The sequence below is a fragment of the Budorcas taxicolor genome, chromosome 6 (genome assembly GCF_023091745.1).
Source record: "Budorcas taxicolor isolate Tak-1 chromosome 6, Takin1.1, whole genome shotgun sequence".
Classification (NCBI taxonomy): domain Eukaryota; kingdom Metazoa; phylum Chordata; class Mammalia; order Artiodactyla; family Bovidae; genus Budorcas; species Budorcas taxicolor.
In genome coordinates, this window is record NC_068915.1 from 102,094,797 (window position 1) to 102,110,391 (window position 15,595).

Here is a 15,595-nt window from a genome sequence, read left to right on the forward strand (position 1 = left end):
AGAGTTGATTTCCTTTAGCACTGACTGGCTTGATCTCCTTGCAGTCCAAGGGACTCTCAAGTGTCTTTTCCAGCATCACAATTCCCACACATCAATGCTTTGGCACTCAGCCTTCTTTGTTAAATTCCCAGTGGGATAGGTAAATTCATGCAAAAAAACCATAACCAAAGTTCTTCCAAAATTAATGTAATTTTTACTTTGCAAAAACTATTACTCATGGGATTTCCTTGGAGGCCTAGTGGCTAAGACTCTGTGCTCCCAACGAAGGTGGCCTGGGTTCCATCCCTGGTCGGGGAACTAGATTCCACATGCTGCAACTAAGAGTTAACATGCTGCAGTTAAAGATCCTGCAGGCCACAACTAAGATCCAGTGCAGCCAGATATATAAATAAATATTTAAAATTACTACTCTTCTAAGGGAATCCATTTGTAACTGCTGAGTAGGCAGTAAAATGCAATGGCAATCTTATCCTCCTTTCCCAACCATGAGACCATGGCAGATGCTTGGCAACCACTGGGACCCTTAAATAAGTAAATAAATACATTCTTTAGGAAAAAAAGATCTGAATATGAAGAGTTATTACTTAAATCATTTAATATAAAATAGTCAAATTATAAATAAACACATAGTATAGACTCCAAGTTCTGTTATGAAAAAACATTAGACACAGTATCTAAAATTGATTCAACAGCTTCTTTTTGCATTCTCTTTTTATTTGTTTTTCTAAGGAAGTGATGCTTGAAAGGGTACATGTCACATTTTTTGAAGTGTTCCTTCACTGATAATGAGAAATGTGTGGTTTTGAAAACTGTGACTGAGATTTTTGAGCACTTTGAAGAATGTCTAGGTTCTGAAAAGTGTAATTATTTTGGAAATGTCATAGTGTTCAGTGTTTTGTGGAAGACTTATGTAAGATGTTTGTACTGTGTCTGAATTTTTTGTTTTTATGAGACATGATCTAGACTAGGTAAGAAATAGTAATGACACTTTTTCTTAGAAGGTATGTTTCCATTATAGTTTAACTTCCCTTTAATTTTATTATGCAGTATTTATTACGGTTGGTTAGAGATTAGTGACTTGTTGACTATTATAAGGTTGTTGTTGTTTTGTCCCTCAGTAGTGCACAACTCTTTTGTGACCCATGGACAGAGGAGCCTGCTGGGCTTTCGTGGGACTTTTCCAGGTAAGGATACTGGAGTGGGTTGCCATTTCCTGCTCAGAGGATATTCCCTACCCAGGGATCAAACCTGCGTCTCCTGCAAGTATCCTGCTTTGGCAGGCAGATTCTCTACTACTACTACTGGAAGCCACTGGGTATCTGTGTGGCTTATCATCTTATAGAGGAAGAATTTTATCTAGAAAGTGACAGCAGTTTCTGTCACACAATAGTCCCTCAAACTCCTTTGAATATCCTTGTAAGGAAATAAAATGGTGTAAAATGGCATAGAAATATGGACAAAAACAAATGATCTTCAAAGCCAGATAAAACAAAGCCTTGAATTTAGGCTCCATAACATACTGGCTGTCTTGTTTTGAACAAGTTACTTAACCTCTTTTAACCTCAATTTTCCAATCTATAAAATGGGAATTATAATAATACCTACATCTTAGGCTTGTTGTATGGGAGACAGGAAAAACTGCACATAAAAGTGCTTAGCACATTGCCTAGTACATAGTGATACTAGAATTGGATGACTATAATTATTTCTTCAAAGACTGTCACTTTATAAAGATAGATCTCTGTCGTTTTAGGAAACAAAGACACATCTCTTTCTTATATACAATGTGATCTCATTGAAAGTTCATAGACTGTTAGGCTGAGTGAAAATCATAGATTAGAAATCAGACTCAAGATACTACAGATGGGTAAAGAAGATAATGCTTTCCAAGTTTCAGCAGAACAGAGTTCAGTGGGAGGGATCTGAAAAGAGACACAAAAACATACCAAACTAGACTATAGGATGGAAAAAATAACAGTTCACAGCACAGTGAAAAAAGAGCACAGCCTCTGTTGCTAGTCTACTTGGGTTCAAATTCCAGCTTTACTACATTAGTAATGTGATATGGGGCAAATTACTTAACCTCTCCGTGCCTCAGTTCAGTTCAGTTCAGTCACTCAGTCGTGTCCGACTCTGTGACCCCATGAATCGCAACACGCCAGGTTTCCTTGTCCATCACCAACTCCCGGAGTTTACCCAAACTCATGTCCATCGAGATGGTGATGCCATCCAGACATCTCATCCTCTGTCGTCCTCTTCTCCTCCAGCCCCCAATTCCTCCCAGCATCAGAGTCTTTTCCAATGAGGCAACTCTTCGCATGGAGTGGCCAAATTATTGGAGTTTCAGCTTTAGCACCAGTCCTTCCAATGAACACCCAGGACTGATCTTCAGAAGGGACTGGTTAGATCTCCTTGCAGTCCTCAGTTTCTTCTAAGATGAGATACATAAAAATAACTAAAAGAGCTGTTGAGATGACTCCCAGAATGAATATCCATTAAATGCTCAGCACGGTGCCTGGCATATAGTAAAATCTATGTAGATGTTTGTTCAATACATAAATGTGATAGTTTTCTTATTACATTAAAACAACTCCATGGACTTTCCCGGTGGTACAGTGGATAGGAATTTACCTGCCAATAGAGAGGACTTGAGTTTGATCTCTAGTCTGGGAAGATTCCACATACTTCGGAGCAACTAAAACCAGTGAGCCACAACTATTGAGCCTACCCTCTGGAGCCTGCATGCCATGAGTACTGAGGCCTGCGTGCTGCAACGACTGAAGAACTTGGGCCTAGAGCCTGTGGTCTGCAACAAGAGAAGCCACCGCAATGCGAAACCCATGCATTGCAACTAGAGAAAGCAGCAACGACCCAGAGTGAGAAAAAAATAAACAAATTGAAAAAAACCCAACTCCATATTTAGATTATAAGGGTAACTTCATATGAAGAGAGGGACTTCCCTGGTGGTTCAGATGGTAAAGCGTCTGCCTGCAATATGGGAGACCAGAGTTCGATCCCTGGGTTGGGAAGATCCTCTGGAGAAGGAAATGGCAACCCACTCCAGTAATCTTGCCTGGGAAATCCCATGGATGGAGGACCCTGGCAGGTCCATGGGGCCACAAAGAGTCAGATATGACTGAGTGACTTCAGTTTCAGTATGAAGAGAATCTCAGAAGATACCTGTAATATTAACAAAGCTCACTTTTGCATTTTCACTACTTCTCCTATTTTCTTTTTCTTTTTAAATGGATATTTATTTTGATCCATTTAGTTGTGGGAGAGGAAAGCTAAGCCATTTATCTTCCACATTTTTTTTTTTTTTTTTTGGTGTATGAACTTGTTTTGCTGGATACATAATTTGCTGTTCAGCCTTAATGCTTTCACCAGTACTTTTGGACTGAACAATAAGGGCATGGAAATGTTATTGAAGAAGTGGTCTTTCAGGGGCTTTTATTTATTCCTCCAGCTCAGATGACCAGAGGGACCAATACAAACAGAGTATGCTAGGACCAAGATTGTCAGCGAGCCTCTACCACCGAAAGCTGGCCTGCTTTTAAGCTTGGAAGCATTTCATTTTAGATGAGGCCATAACTGATCTCTACTTTTTAGCAGGAAGCTTTGATTCTTGATAAAGATCTGCTTGCTGCTCTTTATGCATCATTATCATAGGCTATGAAGTCATGTTTGGGGAAAAGCAGTTCTTTTTCTGGGAACATTTTATTGGATAGTGGTTTGATCTTTTATTTTTTTGAAGCTGTGGGACTAGTATGGAAAAGACCCTGGTGCTGGAAAAGATTGGGGGCAAGAGGATTGGGGGACGACAGAGGATGAGCTGGTTGGGTGGCATCACCGAATCAATGGGCATGAGTTTGAGAAAACTCTAGAGATAGTGGAGGACAGAGGAGCCTGGCATGCTGCAGTCCCTGGGGTTGCAAAGAGCTGGACACGACTGAGAAACTGAACAGCAACAGTGGGATAAATTTTAATTAAAAATACTTTTATTTACTAAAACTCAATTTGTTTTCCCTAATATCTAATTTTTTGTTTACTGATCAAAACAATTTCAAATCTGGTAATTATAAATGAAGAACAATCTTGTGAACTAAGAAGGAACTTTCTTGTACCAGGGAATCCTCTCTGCCCAGTACTATGGGACCATAAAATGAGTAAATTGGCTGAAACCATGCACAGCAATCTTCAATAGGAAGAACTGCAAATATTCTGTGACTTTCTGTCAAAACATTAAAAAGTTTAACTGTTGGTTATGAATGTTTAAGAAAATTGAAAAATAGTAAAACTAATATTTATTTAGTGTATTACGATTTAAAACATTAAGCATATTGAGAATTTAAGTGTTTGTAAAAAACATCACAAATCATTTGAATAGTGCTTGTTTTTTTATTGTAGAACTTACAATATGGAATGAGCAACTTTTCTGTGCTTTGGCTTATTCTCATATTTTTTTGTAAGTTTGGATCAGCTTCCAAAATTTTATTCTTTGTGCTTTCAGTGTTATCAAATATCTTTGAGAGTTGTGTTAATATAAAGGTTCTTTTGCTATTGTCTTTTCCCTTGGAACATCTTTATCCTTTTTATTACAATTGCTTTCTTCATTTATGTCAATAAGTTTGCCTTCACTAAATTTCCTTTCTGGCTGCACATATAATGTCAACATTCCCATGGCCCGCACTTTCTTTATAACTCCATTTATGTTCGATTTGAATTTTATATCTAGCAATATTACTTTTTGTTTATTTGTTGTACTTTCATCTTTCTTCTTCCCTCATAGCTCAGTCAGTAAAGAATATGCCTGCAATGCAGGAGACCCAGGTTCGATTCCTGGGTCGGGAAGATCCTCTGGAGAAGGAAATGGCTCCCCACTTCAGTATTCTTGCCCGGAGAATCCCATGGACAGAGAAGCCCGGCAGGCTACCATCCATGGGATCACAAGAGTCAGACACAACTTAGTGACTAAACCACCACCATCTTTCTTAGCCAATTCCTTCTTTCAAAGATTCATTTTTGAAAGATGTCACAGGGGTTTATTACTAGGAGATGAGAGGACCACATAGCTGCATTTTTGCTGTATAAGTGTGAACTAAATTGCAGGTATGCAATGACAACCTTCAAAAGAAGTGATGTGATTGGTTACTGATCATGTGTACATTAATTACTTAAACAGTGATTTGTCGATTAAAAAGCAAGCAGTAAAGTTGGTACTCTATGTAATTATACTCAATTACTGTACCAGGTTGCTGGAGAAGACTCTTGAGACTCCCTTGGACTGCAAGGAGATTAAAGCAGTCAGCTCTAAAGGAAATCAACCCTGAATATTCATTGGAAGGACTGTTGCTGAAGCCTAAGCTCCAATACTTTGGCCACCTGTTGCGAAAAGCCAACTCATTGGGATAGATACTGATGCTGGGAAAGACTGAAGGCAAAAGGAGAAGGGGGGGGGGTGGCAGAGGATGAGATGGTAAGATAGCCATCACTAACTCAATGGACATGAATTTGAACAAACTCTGGACATAGAGGAGGACAGAAGAGCATGCTACTGTCCATGGGATCACAAAGAGTTGGACACAACTAGTGACTGAACAACAACAAACTGTAGAGGGTAACAGAGTTTGAACCCATGTTGTTGGATGATGGTGTTATTTAGCTATCCTGTGGTAACTGAATTTTGTGAGTATCAGAATCATGCAAAGACAAGACTAACTTGTCTTGTGTATAATTTGTGTGTTTTCTGTAGTATAAGTTGAGGGATATTAAAGAAATGGCTCTTAATATATTGCCCGAGTGATAATTCTAGAACACTTATTTGACTGCAACATTCCACTGCTGAAGATCCTTGAGTGACTTTTTTGTATGTGGGTGCATGCTAAGTTACTTCAGTCATGTCTGACTCTTCATGACCCTATGGACTTTAGCCTGCCAAGCTTCTCTGTCCGTGGGTTTTCCCAGATAAGAATACTGGAGTGGGTTGCCACCTCCTTCTCCAGGGATCTTCCCGATCCAGGGACTGAACCTGCATCTCCTGCATTGGTAGGTGAGTTCTTTACCACTAGTGCCATCTGGGAGATTTTTGTACAAGATTGTGAAAATGACCACAATCCTTCATCTTCCTTGTAGCCAGGCCCTTTACAGTATGACTTTTCAACTCCTCCCATTAAGATGTGAAATCTGTTTCCCCTCTCCTTGAATCTTGTGTGACCGTGTGACTTGCTTTGGCCAATAAGTTGCAGCAATGTTCTGCTAGTAATTTGTACATTTCCTCTCACTCTCTTGAGATCCTCCTCTCTACTGTGTACACACATGGGCAAACATAATCAGGAAAGGACTGTCCAACTAAATTTACACCAAAGTGCTCATACACAGAATTATGAGCTAAGTAAACACAGTAATTACCCTATGTATGAACAAGTTCTGTTCTGAGAGCACATTCATTAGTTAGTCCAATTCGTTTGTAAGTCTAACAAAATTAGCTTAGGTACCCAAGTAGTACAATCGGCTATATAGTACTACATTGCAATAGGTTTATAATACTTTTCACATAAATAAAACATAAAAAGTGAATAAAAATAAAGAAAATGTTTTTAATCTTACAGTACAGTACTTTGAAAGTTACAGTAGTGCAGTACAACAGTTGGCATACAAGAACTGGCATCAAGCGAACAGGCAAGAAGATTTACTGACTGGAGGAGGGAGAGGAGGTGGGAGATGGCAGAGCTGAAGGATCGTCAGCAAAAGAGATGGAGGGCAAGCTCCAGCCTCAAATATTTTCACTTTTGTTTCTATGGTCACTTCTTGGCGCTTCTTAGCAGTACCAGCTACATCACTGGTCTTTGACTCTTGCTTCCGGACATCCTGAGCTTGAAATAATAGTACTGTGCAGTAAAGTACACAAAAGCAAGGCCATTGTAGAGGATTCACGCATGTGACAATGTCTGCCAGACAGGTGAACTAACTCACATGATTGGACATGTGGAAGGACATTCGGATCTTTGAAAGTTTGCAGCTTGAAGGTTTGCATATAGGGGACTTGCTATATCTCTTTTTTAAGTCATTAAGCTTTGGAGTAGTTTGTTACATACAGATACATAGCTAAATATCCCCTTGCTTATAGGATCAGTTCTAACCACAAGGCCTCCCAGTCATGACTTGGACAACCCTAGCAAACAGAATTTCCCACCTGTAATAGTAACTCTCTCTACTTTTGTGTAATATGAGATGAAAATAAAAACAAACCAAAAATAGTTGGTGCTGATAATTGCTGAGTATTTTTTTCTTTTTAAAATATCTTTCCTTCACTTAAGCTTTGTGAACAAAAAGAAACAAGAGAAAAATTTGTAAAACAAGCAATTCAGTCTTATATTCAAATAAGACTTGCTGAAGCAGAAAAGGTATACTCCATTATTTAATTTATATTAACATTTTCTTGCCATATTATAGGTGGGTTGCATAACCCCCATATTAATATTAGGGTTAATGTGATTTTAAAATAAATTCAAGACATTTCCACTACATGGAGCTGTGGGCCTGACTTTGAGATTATTCTTTGATTAAACTATAAAAATCAACCTAATCAGATTCAAAATAATGTTCCTGGTCTAATTATGACAGTCTATACTACTGATAATGTAATTTATGTGGTCGTTCTATACAACTTATTGTAGGTACATCTTACTGATTAGCACTGTTTTTGAAAGTTATTTCTTTACAATAACTGAAATCTATTACCCTCCAGTTTCTATTCATTGGACCCAATTTTGCTTCTTAGGGATACATAAAACAGTCTAAATCTCTCTTCCACATGGATGCTCTTCAAATATGTAAAGATAGCAATTGTGTGCCTCATGAGTCCTTGCCTCTTCATTCTATTTCTAATACTGACATGTAATTTTCTCCCAAGATTCTTGTCTTTTCTATTTCACCAAGTTATTCCTCCCCATCGGTTAGAGTTTGTCTCAGAGTAGCAATTCCCCTAGTCACCTCCTTTACATGATGCTACTGTTGAGCAAAGTCTGAAAATTTTTGGATCACTGCTTTTCAGCTGATTCAAATACAGCAGTTTTATAAACTGCACTATGAAAGCAGCACCCTTTCTTTTTCTCCATCTCGTCTGTGAGAGCAGAGACTCTAGAAATAATCCTGAAACTGTTTTGAGGACAGAAAAAAGTTAGAAGAGGTTGCTTTTGTTCAGTTGCCAAGTCATGTCTGTCTCTTGGCAACCCCATGGACAGTAGCACAGCCAGACACCTGTCCTGCTTCCCAGGCTTCACTAGTGGTAAAGAACCCGCCTGCCAATGCAGGAGACATAAGACACGCAGGTTCAATCCCTGAGTTGGGAAGATTTCCCGGAAGAGGGCACAGCAACCCACTCCAGTGTTCTTGCCTGGAGAATGCCATGGGCAGAGCCTGGCAGGCTAGAGTCCATGAGGTCGCAAAGAGTCAGACACAACTGAAGTGACTTAGGACGCACATCCTATCTCCCAGAGTTTGCTCAAATTCATGTCCATTGAGTCGGTGATGCTGTCTACCCATCTCATCCTCTGCCACCCTCTTCTTCTTTTGCATTCAATCTTTCCCAGCATCAGGGTCTTTTCCAATGAGCTGGCACTTCACATCAGGTGGCCAAAGTATTTGAGCTTCAGCTTCAGCATCAGTCAGCAAATTTGGGAAACTTAGCAGTGGCCACAGGACTAGATAAGGCTAGAGTTCAAGCATGAATAATTACATTTGTTAGGCAGAAGTTGAGACTATTCTAGAATTCTTTTTATCCAGTGTTCTTATTTTCAGCTCAGTTCAGTCACTCAGTCGTGTCCGACTCTTTGCGACCCCGTGGACTGCAGCACACCAGGCTTCCCTGTCCATCACTAACTCCAAGAGCTTGCTCAAGCTCATGTCCATCAAGTCAGTGATGCCATCCAACCATTTCATCCTCTGTTGTTCCCTTCTCCTCCTGCCTTCAATCTTTCCCAGCCTCAGGGTCTTTTCCAATGTGTCAGTTCTTTGCATCAGGTGGCCAAAAGTATTGCAATTCTTGTTTTAGGTGGATTTTTATCCTTGGAGAACGACTTGTTTTACCTCACATCTTGCTTATGTTTATTTAATGTTGCTGTTTGAGCCTCTAAGGCCATTTGTTGTTGTTCAGTTGCTCAGTCATGTCTGACTCTTTGCGACCCCATGAACTGCAGCACCCCATGAGCTCAGGAGGGAAAGAAAGGTGCCATCTGGCAGCCATCAGACTGCAGCCATTCCCTAAGGTGAGCCCTGAGGATAGGGAGATCAGGATGTGAAAACATGCTACTGGCTTCAGATAGCTAGGTGGAATCTAGAAAAATGGTACAGATGAAAATATTTACAGGGCAGGAATATAGATGCAGATGTGTAGAACGGACTTGTGGACACAGCGGGGGAAAGGGAGGGTAGGACCAGCTGGAAGATTAGGATTAGATTAGGCAGGGATGTACCCTACCATGTGTAAAACAGATAGCTAGTGGAAACCTGCGCGAGCTCAGCTCAGTGCCCTGTGATGACCTTGAGAGGTGGGATAGGGGTGAGGGGGAGGGAGGCCCAGGAGGGACGGGATATATGAATAGATAAAGCTGATTCACTTGGTCATTGTACTGCAGAAACTAACACAACATTGTAAAGCAATTATACTTCAATACAAGAAGAGAGAACAGGAACAGAAGGGTTACTTAATCATTGTTGTTATTTGCTTCTTGCTAAAAAGGCCATTTGAAGCCCCGAGGCTCTTCTCTTCTGGGAGAGGATGTTACATAGTCTCTGAAAGAAAATCTCCACTTGATGCACATTATTAAGTTTGAGTTCCCTGTAGCTCAGACAGTAAAGAATCTGCCTGCAATGCAGGCGATCTGGGTTCGATCTCCAGATTGGGAAAATCCCCCTGGAGAAGGAAATAGCTTCTCCTCCTGGAGAAGGAAACCCACTCCAGTATTCTTGCCTGGAGAATCCCATGGACAGAGGAGCCTGGTAGGTTACAGTCCATGGGGTCGCAAAGAGTAGGACATGACTGAGTGACTAACACAATGCTACTGGGTAAGTGAGAGGGAAGACAAACTATTAATGAGATATGTGGCTAAGAATGGATTGTAAGGAAATCCGGTCTTTTCCTTCATTTGTATCATTAATCCCTGGTGGGAGGAAAGGAGGTTTCCTCCTTTTTGTTTATTCCATTATCTCTCTTTCTTGGGGAATCTTTGTGTTTTACTTATTTTGTCAAAATTTAGATGAAGGAATTTAAAAGATAATATTCTTTTACTTCAAATACTTTGAGAATTTACTGAGTCATTTTTCTGGCCCAGTAGTAGATTCATTCCAGATGGAGCTTTAAAGAGGTGTTTTTTTGTTTTTTTTTTTTGCTCAAGGTTTATATAATAATAAAACAAAAATTGCTAAGTCAGAAGATTCTGTTTAACGCACATGTTTTCTCTCTCGCTCTATCTCTTTCTCTCTCGACTCCCATCTCTCTCTGTTTTTAATGCTCTAGAGATATTTAACATTGTTTCTGCTCCCTTTTTTGGACACCACCAAGTTTACACCACTTTCCTTTTAGGAAGCAAGAGATGACGAGTACAAATTCTGCCAAATAACTCTGAGTTCCCTTGCAAACAAGATTTCCATGACAGAAATGGTGAAGAGAAGGCAGATCAGAACCTCATGCCTATTTAATGATATACTGTAGACCCACTGCCCAAATTGCTTGAGGCCTTTTCTGATTTCATTCTTTAAAAAAATTTTTCACTGAAGTATAATTGATTTACAATGTTGTACTAACTTTTTTTGTACAGCAGTGACTCAGATATACATGCTTTACAGTAGAACCTTGTTGTGTATCCATCCTCTATGTAACAGTTTGCTTCTGCTAAACCCAAACTCCCCCCAGGTATGAAATGCTTCACAGATTTTTGTGTCAGCCTTGTGCAGGAGCCATGTTAATCTTCTCCGTGTCATTCCGATTTTAATTTATGAGCTGCCAAAGCGAGGATCCTTCCTGATTTGTTTTTGATCCACAGTCATGGACCAGTACTTATTTTCTTAGATGACTTACTCCTTTGCTCTGCCTTCAGATTCAAAAGATGAGTGTTTCAACTGTTAGGTAGTTAGAATAGGAAAAAAGAGTCCAAAATGGCGGTGGCTAAAAGACAAAGAAGGGGAAAAGCCCTCAAAAGTAGAACAAAGGAAGGTCCGAGGACCGGAATGAGGACCTCAGGTAAAACAAACCGCCCTCCTGGTTAGCCCAATTTACATAGGTCAGGCTCAAGGGGAGGAGAAAAAAACGTATAAAAAGAGAAGCCAAAATTGAGCCGGAGGCTTCTCTTCTTTCTGCGCCTTTTGGTTCAGCCTGCCCTCACACCTGGAGGATGTATTTTCCTTCACTTTCTAAATAAAACCAAGCTATAACACTAGTCCGTCCACTGCTTCAGATTCTTGCTGCAGCAAGACAGAACCGAGGAAGTCACACACTCCCCGACAGAACTAACTGGAGAAGTCTGCTTTTTTGCTGTTAACTAAAATAACTTTATTGAGCAATTATTTTTATATTTCACTGCATACTTTTTAACAACTGCTCTACGCAGCATCAATTTTTAACCATTTCCCTTTTTATAATTTAAATTTTTTATCAGAGAAACACATATACTCAGATTTTAACATGGCTTGCTGTGAAAAGAAGAGAGGTGAAAAGAAACGGAGAAAAGGAAAGATATAAGCATCTGAATGCAGAGTTCCAAAGAATAGCAAGAAGAGATAAGAAAGCCTTCTTCAGCGATCAATGCAAAGAAATAGAGGAAAACAATAGAATGGGAAAGACTAGAGATCTCTTTAAGAAAATTAGAGATACCAAGGGAACATTTCATGCAAAGATGGGCTTGATAGAGGACAGAAATGGTCTGGACCTAACAGAAGCAGAAGATATTAAGAAGAGGTGGCAAGAATACACAGAAGAACTGTACGAAAAAGGTCTTCATGACCCAGATAATCATGATGATGTGATCACTAATCTAGAGCCAGACATCTTGGAATGTGAAGTCACGTGCCTTAGAAAGCATCACTACGAACAAAGCTAGTGGAGGTGATGGAATTCCAGTGGAGCTGTTTCAAATCCTGAAAGATGATGCTGTGAAAGTGCTGCACTCAATATGCCAGCAAATTTGGAAAACTCAGCAGTGGCCACAGGACTGCAAAAGGTCAGTTTTCATTCCAATCCCAAAGAAAGGCAATGCCAAAGAATGCTCAGACTACCGCACAATTGCACTCATCTCACATGCTAGTAAATTAATGCTCAAAATTCTTCAAGCCAGGCTTCAGCAATACGTGAACCATGAACTCCCTGATGTTCAAGCTGGTTTTAGAAAAGGCAGAGGAACCAGAGATCAAATTGCCAACATCTGCTGGATCATGGAAAAAGCAAGAGAGTTCCAGAAACACATCTATTTCTGCTTTATTGACTATGCCAAAGCCTTCGATGGTGTGGATCACAATAAACTGTGGAAAATTCTGAAAGAGATGGGAATACCAGACCACCTAACCTGCCTCTTGAGAAATCTGTATGCAGGTCAGGAAGCAACAGTTAAAATTGGACATGGAACAACAGACTGGTTCCAAATAGGAAAAGGAGTACATCAAGGCTGTATATTGTCACCCTGCTTATTTAACTTCTATACAGAGTACATCATGAGAAACGCTGGCCTGGAAGAAACACAAGCTGGAATCAAGATTGCCGGGAGAAATATCAATAACCTCAGATATGCAGATGACACCACCCTTATGGCAGAAAGTGAAGAGGAGCTAAAAAGCCTCTGATGAAAGTGAAAGAGGAGAGCGAAAAAGTTGGCTTAAAGCTCAGCATTCAGAAAACGGAGATCATGGCATCCAGTCCCATCACTTCATGGGAAATAGATGGGGAAACAGTGGAAACAGTGTCAGACTTTAGTTTTTGGGCTCCAAAATCACTGCAGATGGTGACTGCAGCCATGAAATTAAAAGACGCTTACTCCTTGGAAGAAAAGTTATGACCAACCTAGATAGCATATTCAAAAGTAGAGACATTACTTTGCCGATTAAGGTCCGTCTAGTCGAGGCTATGGTTTTTCCTGTGGTCATGTATGGATGTGAGAGTTGGACTGTGAAGAAGGCTGAGCGCCGAAGAATTGATGCTTTTGAAGTGTGGTGTTGGAGAAGACTCTTGAGAGTCCCTTGGACTGCAAGGAGATCCAACCAGTCCATTCTGAAGGAGATCAACCCTGGGATTTCTTTGGAAGGAATGATGCTAAAGCTGAAGCTCCAGTACTTTGGCCGCCTCATGCGAAGAGTTGACTCATTGGAAAAGACTCTGATGCTTGGAGGGATTGGGGAGGATGAGATGGCTGGATGGCATCACGGACTCGATGGATGTGAGTCTGAGTGAACTCCGGGAGATGGTGATGGACAGGGAGGCCTGGTGTGCTGCAATTCATGGGGTCGCAAAGAGTTCGACATGACTGAGCGACTGAACTGAACTGAACTGGACCCCACCACCATTCTTTTCATCAGAAGAAACAAATGTTGAGCTATTCATGGAATTTATTTCCATTTCTATATAATATGCTCACTCTACTATTTCTTGAGGTTTTTTTTCCTTCTCATTTTACACATTCCCAGCTGCTTTCTACAAAGTCACTATCTTACACCTCCAACAGCTTCTCTAAACTTGAGCAATCTTCTACCATCTAACCTCTCAATATAGTTATATGATTCTTGTTTTAATTTAAATTTATTTTTAATTGGAGGGTAATTGCTTTACAATATTGTGTTGGTTTCTTGATCCTTTTAGTCAAATTAATATTCCGAGTTTACATTATTATGAGCGTGTAAGCATTATTCACAAATGAGCCTGTGGTACATTTCCTTTTCTGTACAGTCACCCCACCACAAGAGTTAATAATTGCCTTTTAAAGAAAGCGTATTCTTTTCTTAAAAAAAAAAAAAACAATGAAGTCAATTGATACTTTTTATTTATCCATTCACCCTTTATTCATTCATAACTCTTGAGAGCAGGGTAAATCTCCTCTTAAGTTATACATATATATCAGTTATACATATATATCAGTACTTTGGCCGCCTCATGCGAAGAGTTGACTCATTGGAAAAGACTCTGATGTTTGGAGGGAGTGGGGAGGATGAGATGGCTGGATGGCATCACGGACTCGATGGATGTGAGTCTGAGTGAACTCCGGGAGATGGTGATGGACAGGGAGGCCTGGTGTGCACCAGGTTGCTTTTCTTTCTGCCTACCCATCCCCCACCACCATCCCCTCCCCTTCCTCTTTCTGCCAACAGCTGTCCCATGGAGCTTTCTGACCTTCTGTTCTAATGGAGATTGCTTGCCCTCTAGGGACTTCCCAGGTGGCGCAGTGGTAAAGAATCTGCCTGCCCACGCAGGAGACACAGGAGATGCAGGTTTGATCCAGGAAGATCCCTTGGAGTAGGAAATGGCAAACAGCTTTAGTGTTCTTGCCTAGAAACCATGGACAGAGGATAGTGGGCTAGAGTCCATGGGGTCAGTCACCAGAGTCGGACATGACTGCGCACACATGCATCACCATCATCAGGTCTAACACACACTCCTCTCCTGGAATTTTCTTTGCCTTCCTGTGTTGAAGCTTCTATTTTCTAGATCGTATGTCTCTTTTGGTTCACTTTCCATTGTGTGAAGAACCTCTTCTAGTAGCTCTCCAAGAAAGGACATGTGATTGGTAGAGGTTTTGAAAGTTTGCCTGTGTGTGCTCAGTTGTGTCCAGCTCTTCAGCCCCATGGACTGTAGCCTGGCTCTTCTGTCTATGGAATTTTCCAGTTAAGAATACTGGAAGGGGTTGCCATTTCCTACCCCAGGGGATGTTTCTGACCCGGAAATTGAACCCACATCTGAGTCTCCTGCTTTGGCAGGTGGATTTTTTTTTTTTTTTTAACCACTGAGCCACTTTGAAAATTGGGAATATCTGAAAATAACTATATTCCACCCTCACATTGATTAATAGTTAGGTTGGGAATTTAATTCTAGGTAGGAAATTTCCCCTGGGATCCTAAAGACATTGTTTTATTGTCTTCTAGCTTCTAGTGTGAATGTTGAGAAGCCTATTTTTTTCATTCATAATCTTTTGTATATAAAAGATTTCCTCTTTCTGGGAGATTTTAGGAGGTTTTTTTTTTTTTTCTTTGAATCATCTCTAGTGTTATTAAATTTCATGATGGTGTGTCTTACTGTCAACATTTTCTATTTATTTCACAATATTCACTGGGCTCTTTCTAGCTAAGAAGTCACAACCTTCATTTGTGAGTAAGCTCCATGAGATAAGGAATTCTGCTGCTTTCTTGTTCACTGCCAAATTCTCACACCTGTCACAATGTCTGGTATAGAGAAGACACTCACTGAAAAGAGAACAAATGAACTCATGACTAATAAATAGGAGATTTTTAAGTTATACTTCTTTGTTTCTGCTCTGTCTTCTGGAACTCCTCTGGTTCTCCTGTTTTCTAATTTTTCTCTCCTTCTATTTTAACTCTTTGTCTCTTTGTTCTGGACTTCCCT

At 40.2% G+C, this 15,595-nt stretch overlaps 1 non-coding gene across 1 annotated transcript; it reads right to left on the reverse strand.

Moving 5' to 3' along the window:
• Positions 1-10,908: 10,908 nt before the first annotated feature.
• On the reverse strand, positions 10,909-11,011 carry LOC128050155 (U6 spliceosomal RNA). The gene has a single exon (XR_008199662.1). It is a non-coding gene; the product is annotated as a U6 spliceosomal RNA (small nuclear RNA).
• Between the last annotated feature and the right edge of the window lie 4,584 nt (positions 11,012-15,595).